The sequence below is a fragment of the Sciurus carolinensis genome, chromosome 17, assembly GCF_902686445.1.
Source record: "Sciurus carolinensis chromosome 17, mSciCar1.2, whole genome shotgun sequence".
NCBI classification, from domain to species: Eukaryota; Metazoa; Chordata; class Mammalia; order Rodentia; family Sciuridae; genus Sciurus; species Sciurus carolinensis.
This window is the reverse complement of record NC_062229.1, coordinates 6928963-6952854: the sequence shown is the minus strand read 5'-3', so window position 1 is coordinate 6952854 and position 23892 is coordinate 6928963. Positions and strand designations below refer to the sequence as shown.

Genomic DNA, 23892 nt, shown 5'->3' with positions numbered 1-23892 from the left:
GGGACATTTGCTGATTATCCTTTGAGAGTCTTCATGGAGATGACCCTGGCCAACTGCCTCTCCGTGGCCTGCACACATGTGGACCCTGAGGTGAACACGCTCATAGAACCCCACAGTGGCTGGTGTGAGAGTGACCACCAAGCCACTCAGCAGCAGAAATTGTGCACCTGGTTTTAATTTCTTTTTCTTTACTAAGATACCCAGAAGCAATAAAGTATTTGTTTATTTGCAGGGTAGTATTTGTTCTATGCATGACAGAAAAACTCATGAGCGTAACTCTCATTCCTCTGGCTGAACATGGTGCAGAGTCACACCAGTTGTGTAATCACACAGGATATAGGGCAATGATGTCCATCACTTCCACCGTCCTTCCCATCCCCACTGCCCCACCCCTCCCCCTCACTCCCCTCTGTACAATCCAAAGTCCCTTCATTCTTCTCTACCCTGGCCCCACCATGGATCAGCATCTGTTTATCAGAGACAATATTCAGCCTTTGAAGCATTTGTTTTTATGAAGAGAAATTTTATTAGATGAATTTTTTCTGTTGGGTGTGGTGGTGAACACCTGTAATCCCAGTGGCTCGGGAGGCTGAGGTAGGAGTATCATGAGTTCAAAGCCAGTCTCATCAAAACTGAGGGCAAAGCATTCAGTGAGACCCTCTCTCTAAATAAAATACAAAATAGGGCTGGGGATGTGACTCAGTGTTCAAGTGCCCCTGAATTCAGTCCTTTATATGCCCCAATAAATTAATCTGAGTATTAACACGAACCTGATTCATGAAGAGACATCCTCAACAGGTTCTGAGGAGGAAACACTGGTGCTGTATTTTACAAGGACAGTTTTAGTGACAGAGTAACAGAGCCTTGGAAATTTGCCTTGCCTACTGCTCAAAATGAAGGAAGTCAGGACCAAATAGAATAAACCGAATTCTGAGCAAGATGAAGACACCGTTAAAAGTTTAGATTAAGGGCTGGGGAGATAGCTCAGCTGGTAGAGTACTTGCCTCGCAAGCACAAGGCCCTGAGTTCAATCCCCAGTACTGCAAAAAAAAAAAAAAAAAAAAAAAAAAAAAAAAAAGTTTAGATTACCCATAAATCTCTAGGTATAACAGTGAGATTAATTCAATGAACACATTATTCAAATTCAGCTTGATTCAAATTACATTTTCAATGTTGAGGAAGCACTATCCAAACTTTGGATTCTGAAGACCTCGTTCACTTGCTGTCTGGAATGGGAGCTCCATGAGGTCCAGGGCTGCTCTGTTCTATTTTTCCAGCACTTTCATACTCAGCACACCAGGGTTTTCAGCAGCACACAGGAGATTCTCAGTCTTGGAGTAAGTTGATGACCATCATCTTTTCCTTGTACTCATGCTTCTGACTTCTCAGGAATCCGTGTTTATTCTGCAACATGAACAAGAGTCAGATTGTGTCTGTTTTCATGTACATTGCATTTGTGCTTTTTTTATTTACAAAAACAAAGATTCTGTTAGCTGCAAATAATTGGAGTTACATCAAGGCTACTTTGTAGCAATCATGGAATTGTGAGAGTAAGGTAAGTGTCAGGGGGTCTCCAGAAACCCCAAGGAGGCCCCAGCAAAGCAGTGTCAACTCCAAAGAAAGGCAGTCCAGTGACCAACAGTCATGCACACTGTCTTCTGTCTCCAATGGTGCATTTCAGACACTGAAAGGTTCCAGCTAGTTACTGAGCCAGGCATTACTCAAGCCTTCCTCCCATTCACTCAGGTCTTTCCCGTGGCACCCAGTAGCATCCCAGACTCTTCCTCACTCTGCTGGGCTCCTGTCTTTGGTGATCACACCCTCTGTAGGTGCACAGCTACCCCACCACCTCTCGTCCTGGCCCTGATCCGCATCCTGGCTTGCACTGCCAGCCTCATGTCTCAGGGTCCATCTCACCCTCCTGCACCTCCTGGACTAGGAGCAGGTGGGGCCAGGTAACTGGGAACCGATTGTGCAGTCTGGGTCCTTCCTGCCATGCCACACATCCTTGCCCTGTGTCCTCTGTGGCCTTTCTCCCACATCTGGACCTCTCCCTCTGTCTCTCTTGGGCAAGTGCCAGGTCTTGATTTTCTGGCATCACCTGCATGTCCTCACACACTGTGGCTGCTTAGATGGCCAGCAGAGGGAATGACCACCAAGCATCCCCTTGGTCAAGGAGTGAGGGTGCAGTAGAGAAATGAAACCAGAAGCACGTTCTTCACAGCCTCAGTGGCCTTCTGATGGGCTGCTGTGTAGACAGGTGGGCCGCATCCTTTTTATAATGAGCGGGAATGGCCCAGGATCAGGAGAAGGGCAGAAACGAGGCCAGAAAGCCCTTGCACTCACCCTCTTTGCCTGGCTGGTGAGTCTGTCCTACCTCCTCGTTCCTGAGGCCTCACTCCTGCTAGAGTTTCTCCTTGCCTCCTGCTGCCACCTCCCTCCTTTTCTCATTGGTTCCTGCAGCTTCTGCCAAGCCTGGGGCAGGCTGTCTCTCTGCTGTAGTTCTGTGCCTGGGCTTTCCACTGTCCTGTGTTTTGTTCCCACGTGAGCTGGCTGTTCTGGATCTCAGGAATTCACTAGTGGGTATCCACAAAATAGCGTCCTGGGATTTTGTCTTGTGAACACAGCAGGGAAAGACTTTCTTTGTAGCTCTCTACATGTTTCCACTTTTATTTTATTTTTTTCCTCTTCTGGGATGAGGGTTATACCAAATGTACTTTTTAGAAAAAAGAGAGAAATGAAAAGACCTAATGTTTTTCTATCATTGTTAGAAAACCTGATCTACAGATATTCCGGATGCAGGGGAAGTTGACTACAGGAAAATGGAATTGGCTACCATTCTTTGAAAACATTTTGGAAAAGGGACTGGGGCCTGGGAAATCTCTAAACAAGAAACGGCTGTTGACAGACAGGAGCTGAAATTGTGCCCCGAGCTGTTTGGGCTTGACTGGACTTTTGCATTTTGTGGCGTGTTCACCAGGTAGAGGCGAGTTGGAGGACTGCAGAAGATTGCAGTTGTTTTTTGGGGTTCTGAGGATGGAGCCAGAGACTGGCACCTGCCTGGTAAGTTCTCCAACTCCAAGCAGCACCCAGCTCACAATTACTGCTTTAAAAAATGTTTTCAATATAAGGAGGTAAGTGAGTAGTGGTTGCCCCACTGATGAGTAGAGGAAACAGACTGGCTCCTGGGAGTCTGGAAGGGCAGCAGGGTGCAGTGTGGCCTGCAGAGGGGTTGCCAGGGAAAGGAGAGGGTGCTTTGATGAGGTGCTCTGCTGCAGCACAGCACATCAGCACACCAAGCACTCTTAGGACCACTGTTGCCTGGTTGCCATGGTGACAACAGTATTGGCATCTCTAGTCTGCAGTACATTTTTCCTTCTCTACCATGGATCGTGTCTGCCCACCACCTTGGCCTGGAACCTTGCTCCAAACTGTCTCAGCTCCTGGGTGAGTCTCTCTTCCCAGAAGTCCCAGGTGAGCCTTATGCACACAGGAGTTGGAGACCCGCTGGTGGATTCCCTATAGTCACTGTGCTTCACATTTGCTCCTGAAGGACTTGGGGTAGAGTACACTGAGCACCTGGCACACTTCTCCCTGCTTCTGTCACACCAGTGAGGCCATCGCTGTAGTAATCAGGACCACTTGCATTAAAGTCTGTTTTCCTCATCATCATCACACCAAGGAGGGGCTGAATTTCTGCCCAGCCTGATACTTGTCTGCTAATTCATGATAACCAAATCCAGCTGGCCCTTATCAAATGGTGAAAATGCCCTCAAGGTAGATGGGCTCTTTTTTAAAACATTTTTTTAGAGGTTGATAGACCTTTATTTTAGTCATTTATTTACATGTGGTGCTGAGAATTGAACCCAGTGCCTCAAACATGCTGGGGAAGTGCTCTACCACTGAGCCACAACCCCGGTCCCAGTAGACAAGCTCTTCATGACAGGCTTCCTCTGTGAATTAGTCCATTTTTTGTTACTATATTGAAATAACCAAGGATGGATAATTTATAATGAAACAAGGTCTATTTGGTGATTTTTCTCCTCTCTGTGTCCTGTGGCTAGATTTTCAAACTGAAACATGAAAGATGTTATTGTCAGAAAACATTCTTCTGGCCAGGCATGGTGGTGCACACCTGTAATCCAGCAACTCAGGAGACTGAGGCAGGAGGATTGTGACTTCAAAGTCAGCCTCAGCAACTTAGCAAATCCTTAAACAACTTAGCAAGACCCTGTCTCTAAATAAAACATTTTTACGAAGGGCCAGGATGTGGCTTGGTGGTTACGTGCCCCTGGGTTCCATCCCTGATATTGAGAAATAAAAATAAAAAGACTACTTCTGAGTGGCTTTTGATGAGGACAACATCCCACTGAGGCAGTGAATTTAAACTGGGAGTCGCAGCCTCTAGGTGAATCCTGAAGTCTTTCAGCAAGTCCACATTAGCAGTTTCAAAGCCTGAGCTATGTTGGAATAGTATGCACTGAAGAGCACGTCTGCTTGGGCTGTGGCCCTGCAGGTGCACGCCATACCTTGCACCTGAGCATCCCCAGAGGCACATGCAGGCCTGGTCTTCAGCCTGGTGCCTTGGGTGGTGGCAGAGCCTGAAGGGGTGAGTCCCACAGGGAGGCCTTGGGTCACTGGGAGCCAGCCCTGAAGGGGACAGGGAGACCCCCGCCCTTCTTTCTCTCTCTTTTGTTTCAGGCCATGGTTGAGTGGTGCTGCCTGGACAGGTGCCTGCCTTGTGCTGTGCTGCCCCCCAGAGGCCCGAAAGCAGCAGGGCCGGCTGCTCATGGACCAGGGCTGTGATCCCAGATTGAACCTCTCCTTTTCATGGATTGATTATCCTGGGTGTTTATAGTGGTGGCAAGCAGACCAAGGTGTGTACACAATGGCTTGGTCAGACGTCGCTGGAGGGGAGTCAGGTGTCAGCAAGTACAACTGACCATGGGCAACCCCATGGCCATGCCCATCTCAGCCAACCCTTGGGACTACTTGACTAAACCAGAGGAACTGTTGTAGCAATTTACAGGAACACAGTCATCTGAAATATGCACCTACCCATGGGCAGTTGCTAATGAAATGGTGTGTTTTGTCCACTTGGAATGTCTGTGCGGGGTGAGACCATGACAGTGTGATGGGATGCCACCATAGCTGAGTGGGGACAGCTGTCATATTGTGATTGTGTTATGACCTCATTGCTTCCTGAATATTTTTATTACTGTAATAAATGCAGAGCTCAGTTACTGAAAAAACGTCTCATGCACTCGTGTGGATAGTATACTTCAGTTCTGGACTGTGCAGGGTGGAGACTGCTAACTCGTCATTCATGAAGTGAGTCTAAATCCCAGAAGGAGCTGGCAGCCTCGGCCTGGTGGTGACTGCAGACATGGACTGGCTGGAAGTCCTAGCAGTGGCTTTAAAAATCCCCAACTGCCCCTACCTCTCTTGTAAAACTGTTTACCTATTGTCTCCTTATTTTCCCAGCTCCCTATATACCTGCCCCATCATGGATCTCAGGTTCATGGTGATGGATTAATAATATACTATCATTATCATTGGGGCAATGATTCTCTCCTGTTTCATCACATCCATATATATTTAAAACAAATCTCCATTCCTGTCTTCATTCCTCTCACACCTGCAGAGGAAGCTGCAGTCCCTGCTGATGCGCATTCTCTGCTTTGCTCTGTCCTGGTTGCGTGTCTGCATGGTCAGCTGACCTGAGTTGTTCTTAACATCTCTCTGAGCTGCTGCTCAGCTAGTACTGGGCAGTTCATCTGGCTGGAGTCTGACTCTGCCTGCAATGGAACACAGGAACCCTAGCTCATTTTCTCCACAGAGTCTCCTCCACACCACCAATGAACACCTCGCCTCTTCCCCAGGGATTTGTGGGACTACCTGATCATACATCCCTTCCCACCTCCCCAGCTGTCCAGGAGTAGTGTTGATTGCAAATGCTTTCAGCATATTTGAATATTGCAAAGGAAAAGTCTTCCACCCCTTTGTCCTTCATTTCATGAGTTGAGGTAGCTATGTATGGGACCTTTACTTTTGTACATGCACTTTCAACTTCCAAAAAACTTCTTCTAGGATTTTGATTGTCATTTCAATAACCTGTATATTGTTTTGAAGATAGTCAACATATATGGCACTGTGCTGCAGCATGAAGTCAGGTGGGTTCCATGTGTCAAGACCCAAGAAGGCCCCTCAAGATCCGAGCTGCCAGGTCAGTGTCCACATTTAACTTTGCCTGTCAGTGGTGGTCAGCAGATTCCAGCCCTCAGGTCTGAGGCTTTCCTGGAATGCCTGTGCTTTCTTTCCCCATTGGGTCTCAGAATGTTGCTGGGATGCAGTGCTTGGAGATGCCATGGTCATTCTGTGTACACAAGTGACCATCTAGGAACTAAAGCAGAGGCACACCAAGGAGGACACAGTGGCAGGGCAGAGGGAGCCTGGCCGTGCGCAGCTGTCCTGCCAGGTCACGTTGTTGAGGAATACATTCCTGCAGTGTTCAAGCCTCCCAAGTTGAACTCTGTATTCCTTGTCACCTAAAATATCCTAATTAATATTGAGAAAAAATAGAGAATTGAACTTATTTATTATGATTATGATCAATTTAGTGTATGGCATCTGGCATGGTTTCTATCTCTAGCAAAATAGAAACAACTCCCTTGTTTGTTCATTGTGTGATTTTAGTTAGTTTTCTGTTGCATCCAGAAATGCCCTTTCCAAGTGGATGTAATGGTCTGTAGAATGTGAGCATGCTGCTCTTCCACAACAGGTAACACTAACTCAGAGCTGCTGTGTCTGATGAGCTGCTGAGCACACACTCCCGCCCTGTTCATCACACATGGCCGCCTGGTCACCACCTTCAGTAAATCCCTCTCTGCTGGCCTGGACCCTCTCCACTTCTCGACCAGTACACAGGTTTCCTCCTCAATATTTCATGCTGCGCCACTGAAAAATTCTGAACATAGCAGAACACGTCATTTCTGCATTATCATCCTCATGGCTGACCTGGGCTCATTTTCTTTCTATTATTGGAAAAGTATAATTGCTGTTATTAGTGGAAAGTAGAAAAGCAACAGTTATTTTCCTAATGGTATTTGTCACTATTAGAAAAATGAAAACACAAGAAAAAAACCAGAATAGAGAGTTGAACTCTGGAGAACCTGTTTTCTGGCTCAGATGCACATGCAGATGGCTCTCAGAAAGGAGTCAAGGAAGCACCCTGAGCAAGGTACAGGGCTGTGTGCTCTGGCCCACCAGGTCAGGCTCCTGTCTGAACTATGTGACAACAAGTCCTGCTTCTCCAGTGGAATTCCTGTTGGCTTCTGCAACCTGTCACTTGCATGACAATTTTTAGCTGATGGGCATATGAGAAAACTGCATGTCCCCAACTCAATGCAACCTTCTAAACAGTAACAGAGAGGAGAATTATCTGGCTGTATTCCAAAAGGTTGGAAGCACATTGGAAGCACAAGTGCTTTCTTTGAGCAGTGTGGCTGGAGTTCCCCCAGGGTTGAGAGTGCCAGACGTGGCTGATGGGGAGAAGGAAGCATCCCACCAGCTTACTCGCTGTGAGCTGCTCAGCTCATGCAGAGAAAATGGTCTTTGAGAAGAGATGGGAGAAGAGGCTAAAGACTCTTTAAATGCCATGCTGAGAACACAGACACCCAGCTTGTTCAGAACAGCAGTCCAGGAGAGTCAGTCATGGTGATGATACCCAGGAGGCATTAAGTCAAACTGAAAATAATCTGAGCTGTGATGAATGATGCACTTGAACTTGATGCACTGGGACTGACTGATGTCTCTTATTGCACCATGCAGAGAATTCCAAGGCCAGACCAAGCAGAGCAAGGAAAACTCAGTTCCAGTTCTTCATCCTGCACTGAGGATCTCCCATGAAGAGCCACGCAGATGTCTCAGCCTAAAATTGCCCTGTTTCCACCCAATCCCCCATGACCATCCCAACCTCCCTGCTTTGTCAGGTTTCCAGTGTCCTCTTTCCTTTAGGAATAATATCAGGTCATCCCAGGCAATTGCCCTGTTTTATTTGCAGATTTTACTGGCTTTTTTCTCAAGCACGTACTGATGACTGTGTCTGGTTGCCACCCCCTGTGGGAAACAGTGTTCCTGGTCACAGTGAGCACTGTGTGAGGCTGGCACCACACACCTGTAGGTGACAGCAGCATCCTCAGTCTTGCAATCATGGAGCCGTGATTCAGGCATCTTGTCTGTGGTGGTCCTTCTGTTTCCGTTACATGTAAGGAAACATGTTGGAATTTCTTCAGAGTCTTAAGTTAAGGGAAATGGGCCACCCACACTGACTGCCTCATTTTTAGGGTGGGTTCCTGACACAAAGTGGGGGCATCTGGGTTTAAGAAGATCCTGACCTGGTAAGTCACCAACAAGCTGCTCTGAAAAGAAATTTTTCAAGAGCAAGATAAAGCCCTCAAAAGTAAAAAATATATGATCACTGAAATTACATATAAAAGTGTTGGAAGAAAAAGAAAATGCATCCCCACAGACAGAATCTACAAACAAAACAATCCATATGAATGGAAGGTGTGCCCGTGGGAGGATCCATCCAGGATCCCAGCCTCTGATCAGTGGGACTCCCCACCAAAGCACCAGATGGCTTAGAGATGAGGCGGTGATGCCTCCAGGGCAGACGACTTCCAGGGCCCCAGGAGGAGGAGGCAGCCACACACGCTTCTCACTTGCCCAGAGTCCCAGCTGCAAGGAGATCAACCCAGAGTCAAGTGGAAACCAGACTGGCAATGGCAACAGCAATTGGATGCCAGAGGTTGAGAAAGCAGATCTTAGCACTCCTGAGGAAGGCAAACTGATGGAAGTCCCAGCTACAGCCATGTGCAGAGGCCCAGGAGCTGGAGGTGGCTTGCTTTTTATCTTGAAGAAGATACTTGGAAAAGATTCATGTAAAAACAAGGATAAAACACAAGGGATAAGAAGTTGTGAAACTAAAGAAACTGAAGAAGGAATTCTTGCAAACCCAGTTTAAAGAAGACAGCTGTAGAGCAGCTGATAAGAAGAAAGTGAAACAGAGCATAGACTGCAGTCATCAGAACTGGAAGTTGATGGTCTTCCAGAACAAAGTCCCAGGAGGCCAGATGCTCAACTGAGCCAAAGCAGCCCTGTGGCATTCTGGGAGTTGGGCCAAAGCCGTCCAGACGCTGCCACTGCTGAGTTTTCAGGGGGTCCAACCACTGTCCTCAGGCAGATGCTTGCTGAGGATCCTACAAGACATCTACTGCTGTCCTCATCTATATTTTATGGGTGTGGAAACCCAGGACCAGAGAAGACAGGTGCTGCTCTCTGGATCTGGCTCCAGAGTGCCCTCTGAAGGCCCTAGTGTCATAGGTCTGGGCCTCACTGTGACCTTGGAGACTGGTGGAACTCCAGAGGTGGGGCTGTGGAGTGATCATCAGGTCACCAGGTGGGTATGGCCCTCAGAACAGATTAGTGCTGGTCTCACAGAATAAGTTCTCATGATTAAGGTATACAGAACAAGACTGGTCCCTGCTTGGCTTCTGACTTGGTCTGTCATCAAGGGTTCTGTTCCTCTCTTGTGCGTTCCTGCCACTTTGCCACCTGCCTTGCTGTGGTGGAGCAGAAGGGGCCTCTACCAGAGCCTAACAGATGGGCCACCCAGTCTTGGACTTCCTCCCTCCATGACTGAGCAAATGAACCTCTGTTCTTTATCAAGTACCCAACCCCAGGTGTTTTGTGATAGCAACTTAGAGTGGACTAATGTATTAGGTTGTTACCTTTAGGTCACATAGTTAGCCAGCAGTGGGCCCTTGATGCTTGCCCAGGCAGCCCAATTTTGGAGCCTGTACTTTATCCATTGTACTATGGATGGAAAGTATAGGTTTCTTCTTCCAACTGCAAAGATAAATGCAATCCAAAACTCCAGGGAAAATACTCTACCAAAAATTCATGGCCCATATATAAAGCAGAAAACAGTGTGGTAGACTTCAGAGCAAAATGTAGATGCTGAGGATCTTGACCACATAATCACTGGATGTGTGGAAAAGTTCACTGTGATATAAGGGATCAAACTATTCATCAACGTGATCATAAGCATGGTCACAAGCAGCAAGAAGGACCCTTGAGGAGTTGGAACTGCTCAGAGTCTTCACTGTGCAGCTGGTAATAAAATCATGCACAGCACGCACAGGAAAAGCCAGGAAGTTGGAAAAAAATCAGGGGACCATGGTGAAGGTCAAATCTTGGTTGTGGCATTGTACTACACTTGCAGAATGTTGTTGTACGAGACTGGGCAGAGAGCTCAGGGGGCCATACCATTTCTCTCTGCTGCCTGTGAATCCACAATAATCTCCTTTCAATTAATAAAAAGAACAAGACAATGAGAACACAGTGCTGTTCAGGCAGGGCAGGAGCAGCCCGCAGCCCCCAGCATCTCTGGGCAGGGGCTGACGGCCCCCCAGGGCTGCTCACAGCAAGGCCACCTCCTGGCTGCTGGGCTCAGTCCTCCCCCCTCCTCTGCCTGCTGGGCGCAGCTCACTCTCTCTTTCCTGCAGCATTTTAGTTCTTCTCAGTCTCTCTTGTTTGAGACAAGTGACCTTCTTCAGGGCCAGCTTTGTCCTCCCATGAATCCAAAGGAAACCCCAGGGGATGTGGCTGGTCTTCTCTCCTGCCAGTTTGCCCACCACCTCTTCCCTTCTTCCCTAGGCCTGGCACTGGGGTTGTGTCTCCACTCCCTGCACTCTGCAGAGGCTGGCTCTCTGGCCTCCTCCCATGCCTCCCTCTGTGTCCTGAGCCATGCTCCCTTCCCTGCCTCCTGCCACTGGAATGGAGCAGCAACCGAAGTTCCTATGCCACAGGATATTGCCGCTGTGCTCTCGATGGTCATATGCCAGGTGGGTGGTGATGGGGAGGACATTTTCTAGGGGAGGCAGGGCTCACACCTTTGTAGAAGAATTTAGTAATTATGGTCCTCTTCTTCAGTCTGCAGTTAAAATCTCCAGGGTTGTCCACTTCAGGGTTTTCTGACATCTCTAAACTGGTGGGTGGCTTCTGTGCTGCAGCCCCAGCCATCAAAGCTGGACATGCTGGAGTCTGGAGCCCCTCCCAGGGCTCTGGACCCACCACTCCTGGTCTTTGCTGGGAGCGCTTTCCAGTGAAGGGACACCATGGTCTGCCACCCTGTGGACCTCAGCCATAGCACGTGTGGCAGTTCTGACCTGGTTCATTTTAAATTTGTACCCCACTCTCCTGTAGGACACAACTGAGGTATGAAAGTGGCCAGGGGCCCATCAAGCCCTGCCCAAAAACCACACTGGGCAAAGCTAGAAACTTACAGGTTATGGGGACAGGCGTGTGGATCCTCTGGACACAATTTGGTGTAGGAAATCAGGACAATGGCATGCAGTTGCTGCGGCCTGTGGGACTGTGCTTTAGTGTGGCTGTATGAGACAGACTTTCTTTTGTAAAACTGAACATGCCCACTAATGTGGTTTTCTCCCACCTTGGAACAGATTCGTCACAGGCAGAGTGCTTATGCTCCTCAGTTACTTTCATGCCATTATAGTTCATTACATCATTTTCTAAACTAATAAGACATTTTTAAAGATCTTTACTATGAATGAATGCTCTATTTTCAAAATTCCGTTCCTTCCACTTGGATCCTTTTTAAAGTCACTGTCAGGCCACATTGGACATGGACACTGTCCCAGCTGTTTCCGTTTTCAGGCATGTTGTCTCCTTTTTCTCTGGATCACAGACCTGCCCTCTCTGTGGCAGGGGTGTGGCAAGCAGGTGGCGACCCTGCACCCTTTCCCACCAAGGGTGAAGTTTCATGTTGGGGAGAAGAGTAGAGTGAGACCGGGCTGGACGTGGCAGGTGGCTAGTACTGAACCACAGCATGGCTTCCTGACCTAGTCGACCAGGCAGATAATAGAGGTTTCCCACCAATAGGCAGATGTAGCAGATAGGAAAGCAGCATGGGCAGCCTGCATGGGAGGCTCAGGGCTGTCTTACCTTAGAGGCAGTAGAACACAGGAATACCAGCCATGGAGCGCTGCTGTAGGAAAAGTACCTCCCAGAGAAAGAGACAGCAGGAAAGCATGTGAAAGTTTATTTGGTCACAAGCAGCAGCTGGTATGAAGTCATTTCAGGAAAGGTGCTGAAGGATCTGTGGGCCCAGGGCATCAGGCTGAAGTTCGGGCGTGGACTTCCACAGATGGGGACCAGGCGCCCTGGGCGGCAGCAGTGGAAGCAGATACCTGGAGAGCAAGGACTTCCCTTCTCAAGCCTCCGCTCCTGCACTAGGACACCAAAGCATCTTGCCTGTCCCTCTTCTCTTCCTCAGTAGGGTCTCCTGACACAGCCTGCCCACCAGAAAGCACTGATACTCTAGAAGGAAGTTGTTGCCAGCAGGAGAAATGCAGGTGGATGCGGGATCACCAAACTATGGGGAAATCCCTGCGAGGCTGGGTTAAGAAACAGCTCTGCTCTCGTCATCAGGAATCCTGTGGGGAAAAGCACAGATGGGCATCCTGAGAAACCAGTGTTCAGTGGAAGGATCTAAGGCAATAGCAGTTCAAGTGGTTGATTTTGAGAGGAGATGTCACGAGGGACTTCTTGTTACAAAATATCTTAGACCTGTCCGATTTGCCTTGGGACTGCTAAGGCGTGGAGCGGGCTGACGGAAGAGATGACAACAGAGGAGTGACCACAACAGGAACTGATGGGAAAGGGAGGGTGGTGTGGAGGCTTGCTGCAGGGCAGGGGCAGAGATGGACTCCCAGGTAGAGCTGAAGGAAACACACCCAAGAGAAGAGGGCAGGTCACAGAAGCACATGCCTGTGGTCGCCAGAGTGCAGACCTGTATTCCAGACAGACCAGGGGCCGCACATCACAGAGACTTGTAGATGTGGTCAGGCAGCCCCCGTCAGGGGCCTTTCAGAACGTGGTTTGAGGGTGTCAGGTGTTGAGCCTGTTCCATCAGGATCCATGAGAAGGGTAACATGACAGATCCCAGAACTTTGGTGTGGTGTGCAGTGCTCGAGTGGGCTCTTGAGCAGAGGATCTGTGAGCACACAGACAAGAAGACTGCCACTTAGTGCAGCCACATCAAGACAGATGAGGGTGATGTGATGTGATGGTTGGAGTCAGGCAGCTGGGTTCACACCCTCACTCTCTCCACAAGTAGCCTGTAGACGTGAGCACATTGTTTAACCCCTTTGAACCACAGTGTCTTTTATCTAGAAGATAAGTTTTTAAATTAGATGTCTTTTAATCGTCCATTTAGCAACAAATAACCCAGTAGCCCCAAGAGTTCAAACTGACCTCAGTTCTTTTAATTGGGCTGCCTGATGAGAGAACTGCTGTTTACTAAAGAGCATGTTCTGTTCTGGGCACTCAGGCCTTTTAACAACATGCATTGGCTTGTGGCAGGTGGGTTTCTCTGACCTCTTTTTATAAATGATGAAATTTTGAGTCTCAGTGTGGCCAACAGATCAGTCAGGAGTCAGCGTATATCCTGATACTGAGAAATCAATTGACATGTATCCCACGTTATCATGATGGACAAAAATGAAAATGTTTGTGATGAGATAACACTACAGTGAACTCTGCAACACAATTCTTATCTGCTTGTTTGGTTATTCCTAAAATATACTAAAGTGCCCATGTGTCCATTTCATGAAAATTTCCATCTGGCATTCCCTTATCCTTGAACTGGTCAACATTTTTATGAACAATTTGGTCAAAAGAATTGAGAAATACAATCAAGCTTTCAGAAATAGTGGGGAAAAACCTACAAGAAATAGGATTGACAGTTATTCACATATTAATTTGTTCAAGCATCACATTTGTGTGAGCTTTCTGTTGCTGTGTTGAAAAACCTGAGAGAATCAACTTAAAGGAGAAAAGATTTCTTTGGTTCACAGTTTCTGAGGCTTCAGTTCATGGTCTCTTGACTCTATTATTTCTGGGCCTTATCATAGGCCCAGAAACATCATGTCAGAAGGGCATGGCAGAGTGAAGCTGCTCCCCTCCTAGCAGCCAGCAAGCAGAGAGAGAGAGAGAGAGAGAGAGAGAGAGAGAGAGAGAGAGAGGAAGGGCCAGGGCCAAGGCACACTTTTCCAGGGCACACCACAGAGCCTCCTTCCTCCCAGTTCCACCTTGCACAGTTTCCACCATTGCAATAGTCCATGTGGCTGTGACTCCATCACTGGATGAAGCTCTGATGATCCAGTCATGACCCCAAAGTCCCACCTCTGAACATCGATGTGTTGGGGACTAGCCTTCAGCACATGAGCCTCTGGGGGACATTCCAGATCCAAACCACAACAACATCCAAAACAGGATTTGAGGTGAGCTAACTTACTGGTGGTATAAGTATTCAGACAGAGAAAAGGGTCACCACTGGAAGTCATTTCTGTACTTGACATCTAAAGTGGCTTCTGAACAAGGAAGGGCCTTCAGTTGGAGCAGGGTTAGGATTTGGAAGACTGGGGCAGGGACTGGGTGTGCTGGGTGTTGGCTCTTGGGTTGTTCTTTAGAGTCCTAACAGGGGATGGAGTGACTCTAAATCCCCAGTTCCCCAGAGTCCTAGGAGATGAGGTGAGGGCATCTTGGATTACCAAAGTCATCTCAGGTTGATTTCAGGGTCCACAGAAGCCTGCTGTTTGCAAAGGTTGGTGTGAACTTTCAGAGGAGGCTCACAGGCCAGGAGGCTTCTGCCTTGGCCTGTCTGCATCCTCAGCACAGGGGGCTCCTGTCACATGGTCTGGCAAGCACAGAGGTCTAAAATATGTGTTGGATGAGGAAGACCGAGGGATATTAGGGAAGCCTAGGCTCAGGAGTGGTGAGAAAGCACTTTTTATATACACATTTGGGAAAAGTAGTTGTCCAGTTCTGAGATTCTCTGAATGCAAAACTCAAAAGAGATTGAAATTGAAAAGCACCTTTTCCAACTACAGCCTCTTCAAAACTGAATGGGATGCCTTTGGAGGTTAAGGGCTTCCTGGTGATTCATTTTTTCAATTCAATTAATATTTATTGAGGTTCTGCTTTGTGCCATTATAAATGTTGAGAATACATCAATGAAGAAAATAGACAAAAGGTTCTTGGGATGTTTATATTCTAGTAGGGGCAGGGAGACTGTCAATAAATAATAGCAACAAATCAGTAATTGTGTGTGTATCTGTTATAGCTGTCTGTGTTGGTAGGTCAGAAGGCAAAAGAGGTATGGGACAAAAATAAGAAGAGGAGCCAGAGGGTATGGGAATGGAACAAGAGAGGCTGCTTGAAACAGGGTCATTAGAGCAGCTGGGCCTCAGTGGGAAGGTGGCTGGTTTAGTCATTCTGCTCCAGAGAAGCAGAATGGAGAGATATTAGAAAAAATCATGTTGAGGGATTGACTGAGAAGCTCTGCAACCTGTCATCTGCAAGCTGGAGGCCCAGGAAAGTCAGGAGCACAGCTCCAGTCCATGCCTGAAGGCTGAGAGCCAAGGCTGCTGACTTCCAAGGGCAGGAGAAGATTCATATCCCAGGGAAGTAGAAGGTAGGTCACTCTCCCTGCACTCTCTTTCTTTCTGCACCCTCCACAGGCTGGACACCACCCACCACAGAGGTGAAGACAGAGCTCTTTACTCTGCCTCTCAATCAAAAGGTTAGTTTCTTCCAGAAACATCCTTAGACATAAAAAGAAAGTGTTCTGCCAGCTGTTTTGGTATCCCTTAGTCCAGTCGACCTGACACATAAAATCATCCATCACAGTGACATGTGAGCAGACTCCAGTGAGTCACGTGAGGGAGTTATTCCTGGGAGAAGCAGCCACACAGAGGCCTTCTCTGTAGGGACCTAAGCTAAGCCTGGCCCAGCACTTGTGAGACAAGATGAGCACATTTCTTTCTGCCTTTGGTGCGAGCCTGGACTGCATGACTTCCACAATCTGTTTCAAGTCTTCACATGCTCAGAGCTTCTGGTTCTCTGATAATCAGGTGGCAGGGAGCAGGATGGATTCAAGAGTAGAGGTACTATACAAGAGCACAAAAAACCAAATGGTGAAGGGGGCCAGACAGGTTGTATAAACATTTAAAGGATTGGCAATGAACTCAGATTTTTTTTTTTTACATTTACACTCTATATTCATATAAATCTTTAAAAAAAAAACAATCAAATAAAATGAGGAAAATCAATGGATACAATCAAACATTTTATATCATTTTAAAACTAAATTCAAAAGAGATGTTGATATATTTTATAAGATTTTTTAAGGATTAAGATGACATGGGATCTCAGATGTAGTTAGAATAAATTTTAAAAATATATCATCTGAAGTAAACGAAGCTTGATTGTGGGCCATAGCTGGCCTGGCTGCCACCAGCTTGAACCTTTGCATTAGAGAAAGTAAAATCAGCTAAAAATGCATGGCACGATCTCCATATAGAGTTTTGGACAGGAGTCAAAGAGAAGAAATCAAAGGTGATGTTAGGAGTGTTCAATGAGAATTGTGCCTTTGTGATGATTTGACAGGGAACCAAGAGGAAGAAGAATCTAAGATTCTTGTGCAGTTTAGAACCCAGGAGACCACTTCCTGCTGACTGTCCCACATGATGGTCCTATTGATTGTTTCCTACCTGTTATCAATGACTAGATATCCATTTGTCCCCCACCATTGCCGTATTGTACATAATTTTGTGGCATTTAGGAACTAAGAGTCCAATCAGAGAAAGCAGAAGTCAAGGCGCTATCTCCCCTGCTGTGTCTGTGTTTTGCTGTAGTGATGGGGTCCTCAATCTGAGACTTGTGTGGCCACCTGCAGCAGGAAGACCTTGCTCTCTGAGTGACTTGTCCTGTTTCCCTCCAGCAGATGCCTTCATCTGCAAGTTGCTGCCATTTGCCCAGTCCACCACCATGGTGATGGAGATCCTCACCATGACCTGCATTTCTGTGGAAAGGCACCAGGGCCTTATCCACCCTTTTAAAATGAAGTGGCAGTACATGAACCAGAGGGCTCTCGCAATGCTAGGTGAGTCTCAGGGAGGACCTCATGCATGCCCTGAGGCGTGTACCCCTGAGCCGCCAGCACTGGGTGTCATTAGAGGGGATCAGATTGCCCCTGTTTGCTTCTAGCCCACCCATCGCTGCTTAGGCCTGTCCCAGCACCGACTTCTTCAGGACATACCTCCTTAGCAAGCTCCTCTGGAAACCTGCCTTGGTCTTAACCTGCAGGACCAGGAACTGTCCACCCAAGGTGACAGGCTCTGAGCTGGGCAGGTCCTGAGGCAGCAGAGAATGTGTGGTCAGAAAAGCAGAGGACTGGAGTGCTGCCTAGGGGTGCACCTAGTGGTGAGCGCACCCCAGGAGACCACTCTGCCTGAGAGCAGAGTGGCTCCTGGATGCCTGGCCAGACAGGCTCCCCATGTCGCCCCTGTGCACCAGGCATCCCTGTACCTTCAGCTTGTTCTGACTGCTTGTTTAGCCACACTGGTGAATGTGCCACATGCCAAGTGGCACATCTGAAGTGGGTCCAGTCGCCTGGCACAGTAACACAGGAGACCTTTCCTGCTCTGTAATGGGTAGCTGAGAACTCAGACACTGAGGGATCTATTGCTGTTAAACCAACAGAGGCATAGAAGGCCACAGAGTGGTCATCAGAGAGAGTAATTTTTATTAATATATCATGTGAAAGGCATCAGCAAACATTTATTTCCACTAATGAGCATTTAACTAGCATTGGATTGTGGAATTACAGAAGAATTCCTGAGGACTTTCCAATCTACTTTCCAATCTAAACTTACTTTAAATAGTTGGAAATGAACAGGTAAATCAACAGGGAGAAATTCATCAGTTTCAATTATCTTTAAATGTATGTCACATCTTTCCTGCAAAGAATTCAAAGATCTCTGGGCTTTGGATAATTGACAACCTCCTGGCATTGAACTGTGTGAGACAGTGTGGGTCAGGAGGCAGGTGAGGAAAGGGACGCCTGGAGGCAGAGTGACCAGATGGAAGGAGGAGTGATTGGTCTAACACACAGTAGGCCAATATGGCAGACCAGCTCAGCAGTCAAGCAGACCCCCGGTGCCACCTGACCCTGCATCCAACATCTCCCCAGAGGTGGTCTTCTGGCCTCATGAACCAGCCTCCTCAGTCACACCTGGGTCCCTGGCCTTTTGCCTCCTTCTAGCTGACACTGTCCCCCAAGACACATCTGGGGAGCCTCCCAGGCTTTCAGCCCAGAAGTGGTCATGGGTTGTATGAGCCTGTCCCTCTCACCTTGTGCCAACAGTCCAGGGCTGGTCAAGGAGCCCAGGAGGGTTGGCAGTGAACCAAGGCCAGGAGACTCAGTTCCTCCAGATTTGCTACAGATTGGGAAAAATGGCCAGGCACACAGCAGCTGCGCTGACTAGAATAGAATAGATATGGACTGAGGTGTGGACTGAGGAGACATGTCCAAAAGCCCTGAACCACCTGGGATCACTGGGTCATGAGGACTTTCTGCTGGTAGTGCCAGTTCAAGTATCTCCTCTAAAAACCCCAGATTATAGCCTGAGTCTCAACTTCTTGGAAACCAGAGGAATGTGCTGTTTCATAATGACTCACCCAGTAAAAGAAAAAAAGAAAGTTTTATTTACCCCAAATCAAAGATGGGCCTTTGACTTGTTAAAATTTGCAGGTTGAGATGCTCCTTGGTAATTCATATTCTTTTTCTTCTTTGCTAAGAGCCTGTCAATAAGGTGACTCCTCTCAACAAATGCATGACAGAGGTGTGGGGTATTTAGAAAGAGCATGCTGGTTTCTAAAGTTACACTTATTTGTTTTCTAGATCAGAGAATAGTGCCAAGGACTAGACTGCCTGATCTGGGACTTTGCTGATGGCTGCCACTAGAACTCTTTCCTTGGTGCTCCACAGTAGATGTGGATAAGGTGGGAGAGGGCTCATTACCAGGTGGGAGAAGGGCAATTATGAAAGAGGAGGTGGGAGTGTGGGCCCAGCATGTCCCTTCCCAGGGCCAGCCAGGGAATCTGATTTTGGTTGTCCTAAGTGCATCCAAGTGTGCTGTTGGCAAGCCTGGGCCTGTCCCCAGCACTGCAGGACCCTATGTGGATGCCTCCAGTCTCAAAGCAGCTGTGGGATGTTGGGACAGGCCCCCATGACTTTGTAGGGCCTGCTGACCTGCAGTCAGAATGAGTTTCCTTTTGTCCTCCTATACCCAGGGAGGTTGAGGCTTAGAATTTTTTTCCCGCTATGTTACTGTTCCTCATTGTATTTCCTCAACACCTGGATCAGAACTTGAGTTTTGTTACCTTTTCAACTGATGTTGAAGATTTGTGATAGAATTTACTGGGAATGTAGACAGAATACGACTGATACCTAAGTATTCATCAGGAGCTCTCCAGCATGATTGAAGTGTTTTGGCAGTTTGGATAAATTCCCTCATTGCTATTCCTGTCACACAGACATGACTTTCAGATGTGTTCCAAATGCTTAGTGTGTCCGGGAAATCAGCCCTTTAGTAATCATGTGTTGTTGTCATAGTTGCCAATAATATTTTTGAACGTACAAGGCGAGTCCTCCAGAAATCATAAGAACACATCAGCAAGTAAGTACAATCTGACAGAAGTTTGAATCCAATTTCTCTTCCATCCCAGAATCCATCCATTGGCCTTTAATACCTTTCCAAGCAACCCACTCATTCCACTATAAACTGTAGTATATATCGTGGCTTTCAGAACCTTTTGCTAGGAAGAAGTCTGAGAACTCCCCAGACCTGGTTCCTCAGCAACTGAGAAAGAAAAGGTCAATTAATTACCTCAGTGAATATTAAGCTTGCTGGCCTCTCACACAGAACGTTTTCAACCATGGAAATAGGAGTTGAGAAAGATAAAAACCATGGAAATAAGAGTTGAGAAAGATAAAAAATGAAAGTAAAAGCACAAAACTCTGAAGATCTTGAGCAGTTGTGTGGGAAACTACTTTATAACCAAATAGCAGTGGGTAAGGCGATTCTCAGGGAGATACCCAGCAGCGAGTCTGAGGAGCCGAGTTTGGCAGCTTCCACCCTGGGGCTGCTGCCTTCTGGCCCTCCTGACCCTCTGTGTTCTTGTAAAGGTCAAGTATGACTTCCTATATGACCAAGAGCATGTGTGCTGCCTGGAAGAGTGGGCTATCCTGGCGCACCAGAGGGCCTACACCACCTTCATCCTGGTCTCACTCTTCCTGCTGCTGCTGCTCCTCATGCTGGTCCTCTACGGGAAGATGGCTACATGCTCTGGGTCAAGAAGAGGGTGGGGGACTGCTCTGTGCTCTGGATCATTCACCGGAAGGAAATGTCCAAGGTCACCATGTTGGTCCCACGAAATGCTCTTCTCTCTCCAAGTACTCTCACTCAGTTATGCTGCAGGTGGGGCATTCGCCAGGGATCAAGAGCCCTCGGTGATTTAGTCAAAGCATCATTCTTTGTTCAAAGGTAGAGCATGGCTGGACTATAAAGTCTGAGGTTTTATGAGATGGCGTGTGAGGCAGGAAGAGCGAGGTAACCAGCTCTGAGATCAGAACAGAAGCTCTGGCTTTAGATAGAAACTTCATTGGCATTGGGAACATAGTTACAATGTTATCTGTGTGTGAAGATGGTTTGGTGGGAACTGAAGGCTGGTGCCAGGACCTTGATCCCCTGGGGCTCTCTCAGAGGCTAGCCAGCCATGATGTAGGCCAGCACCCTGAAGAGAGGAGCCTGCTTTCCTCATAGTCAGAGGGGCCTGATACCTCCATTCTTCTCCCCACCAAGGATGTCACTCAAATACATGCAACAGCATGTGTGAAAATCCTTCCAAACTGGAGCACTGTATTTTATTATCTTTGTTCTAGTTAGTTACACATGACAGCAGAAGGCATGTCAACTCATTGTACACAAAAGGAGCACAGCTTTTCCTTTCTCTGGTTGTGCATGATGTAGTCACACCATGGTGTAAACATACATGTACATAGGGTAATGATGTCATCTCATTCCACCATCTTTCCTACCCCATGCCCCCTCCCCTCCCCGCTCTCTCCCCTCTGTGCTCAATCCAAAGTTCCTCCATTTTTCCCTTGCCACTCCCCAATTATGTATCAACATCCACATGTCAGAGAAACCATTTGGCCTTTGGTTTTTGTGATTGACTAATTTTACTTAGCATGATATTTGGAGCATGTTATTTTTTTAAATTAGTATTATTGATATTTTATTTGTATCAAGGCTGTACTTTCTGATCTGATTCACTAAGAGCATTTTAAAACACTACTTACTGCTATGACACTGGCAGTCCACGTGTTTTATTTTACAGTCTGTACTTCATGACTCCTAGAATGCTAAGCAATGCCCAGTATTGAGAGGTCAAGCAAGTCCATGGGCTTCCATCAGTCCGAGTGTGCAGTGCCCCCTGGTGCCCACCTGTATAAAGAACTCGTTCCTCGGACTTAATAATGGGCTGCGTTTTTGTTCCGTCCTTGGGGCTCACACATTTCATAGACATTAACATTTTACTGTTAAGGGTGTGAATGGTCTTTCACATGCAGTGAGCAAGAGCATGGCCGCTGAAGTTAGACGGCCTAAATTCAAATCCAAAGCACCCCTCTGTTGGTCCTTGGACTTGGCAAAGGACCTCAGCTTCTCTGTGCCTCTGGCTGCACCTGTGTGGTGGTCTGATAGGAAGGTGTGTGGCAGAGTCTTGCCAGTCACCTGTCGAGCACCAGCTTGCAGTGAGCACACCCTTGATGGATGCCATTGGGGACACCTTACCAGGGCAGGATGACCAACCAGTGTCTCTCTGTGGGTCTAGGAGGAAGAAGCGAGTGGTCATCATGATGGCAATGGTAGTGGCCCTCTTCAATGTGTGCTGAGTGCTGTTCCATGTCATCCACATGATGAATGAGTACAGTGAGTGTCCTTGCCAGGTGAGGGCATCTCGTTTGTGGGCTGCTGATGGGAGAGGAGTCTGTGGGATTTGTTCTCCCCACTTGAATAATCACATGCCAATTACAGAATGCCGTTCCTTCAGGCTGAGGACCGCCAATCATTGTGTGGGAGGCAAGTAGTCACAACTGTGACCAAGTTGTCAATAATCATGAAGACAAAGAGAAACTTTGTGACTCTTCTCCCCTGCAACCACTGCTCTTCTTCCTGGTAACCTGATCGAGGCTGGCACCTCACAGACCTTCTTTATTTAGGACCAGCCTTCCCAGCATAGTGTCGTGAGGCTGAGGATTTAGTCAGTCTCTCGTTGAATCCTACCTGGTGACACAGGACCCAGCAGGGGTCTTGGTATAATCCTGATCTGGGAACACTAGCAAACATTCACAGGTGACTGTTGCTTCTAGCTGGCAGGACACTTGGAGCCTTGGTTGAAGGACAGTTCATGTGTGGGCACCAGGCTATACATGCAGGGCTCAGTTTCCTAAGAACGTGGCCCTGTCCTAGAGGTCATTTATTCAGATACCAGGTGTCTCCCCAAGTGGTCTTGAGAGTTTCCAGGCCTCTACCCACTGTGTAAATGTAAGTTTGTGGTGAAGACAGGGCATGAGCCGCAGCCTGTTTAATTCTTGATGAAACAAGCAAGCATTCTAAATTATTGCTTTATTCCAGGTAACTTCAAAAAGGAGTATGATGATATCACCATCAGGATGGTCTTTGCTATCGTGCAAATCATCGGTTTTTCCAACTCCATCTGCAATCCCATCATTTACGCATTTATGAATGAGAACTTCAAAAAAATTCTTTTGTCTGCCTTTTGCTATTGCCTAGTAAAATAACACTTCTCCCCAGTGTGGCAGCCTGGACACTTGGGGGTTACAATGATGCAGAAGAAGGCAAAGCTGTCTGGGAGACAGAACCTGGTAGAGGAGACCAAGGTGGAAGCCTTCAGTGATGGCAACATCGAGATCAAGCTGTGGGAGCCACCACGGGGCCCCAGGAACCTCAAGTGCCTGCTCCTCCTCTTCAGCTGGGAATGCTTAGAGAGCCCTGCCCCAGGCAGTGGGTGTTAACTGGCGCAGCTCTAGGGTCATCATTCAGGCTGTAATTGAAGATCATGTTGAGCCAAGGTCAGAGACTTTATTTTTAAAACAATGACAAGAAGGAAATAGATCATTTTTTCCAGTTTAATCTTGCATCGCGCATGAAGATAGAATTTAGGAGAAGTATTAAACCATCCTTGTTGATCATTAAAGTGGTATTTTAACTGTCTTGTACAGAAATCTTTGTTCTTGGCTAGCAGTTTTCCCCTGTGCAGTCAATAGTGTGACTTTCTGTGAATTACGGAATTGAATGAAAACATGAAGCTGTGTCTTCTTCCTCACTGTTAGGTTAATGGCTGAAGGCCAGGGCTGGAATTTTTCGTGCCCTGGTGGCTTCAGGGCATGTGGTCTTTTGCTCACAAAGTCTGTGCCATGAAGTCAAAGAAGATGGGAAGCAGCGAGGCCCAGGGGCAGACGCCTGTGTGGCAGCTTTGTGTAGCTCTGGAGTGCCCACTCTGAGCTCTCTGTCTGCCTTTGTCCCGCCTGAACGGCCAGCAGGCCTGCTCTACTGCAGTCCCTGGGGCCACAGTGTTGCCAGGGTGGAAGGGCCTCTGTCTTCTGAGCACCTTAGCTCCACAGCCTTGTCCCAGCTGCTCCCCCAGCTCCTCTTCTGTCCTGGTCCCTCTGAGGTCTGCCTGGCCCTGCACAACTTCCCTGTGCGTATTCTATAACTGGTGTCTCTGATCCCAAGAAGAGTTGGAGGTGCCATTTGTTGATGGACTGTGAAGTACTGAGACCCCTCTACCAGTCTCCACTAATATTTTTAGCCCCTTATTTTCACTAGCAGAATGGGAGACTCTTCCTACATGGAAGAGACTTTCCACATAGTAAGT

At 47.6% G+C, this 23892-nt stretch overlaps 1 pseudogene; it reads left to right on the top strand.

Moving 5' to 3' along the window:
- LOC124967900 (pyroglutamylated RF-amide peptide receptor-like) overlaps nucleotides 1–23029 on the top strand; it is a 37779-nt pseudogene extending 14750 nt beyond the window's left edge.
- Nucleotides 23030–23892: the final 863 nt, after the last annotated feature.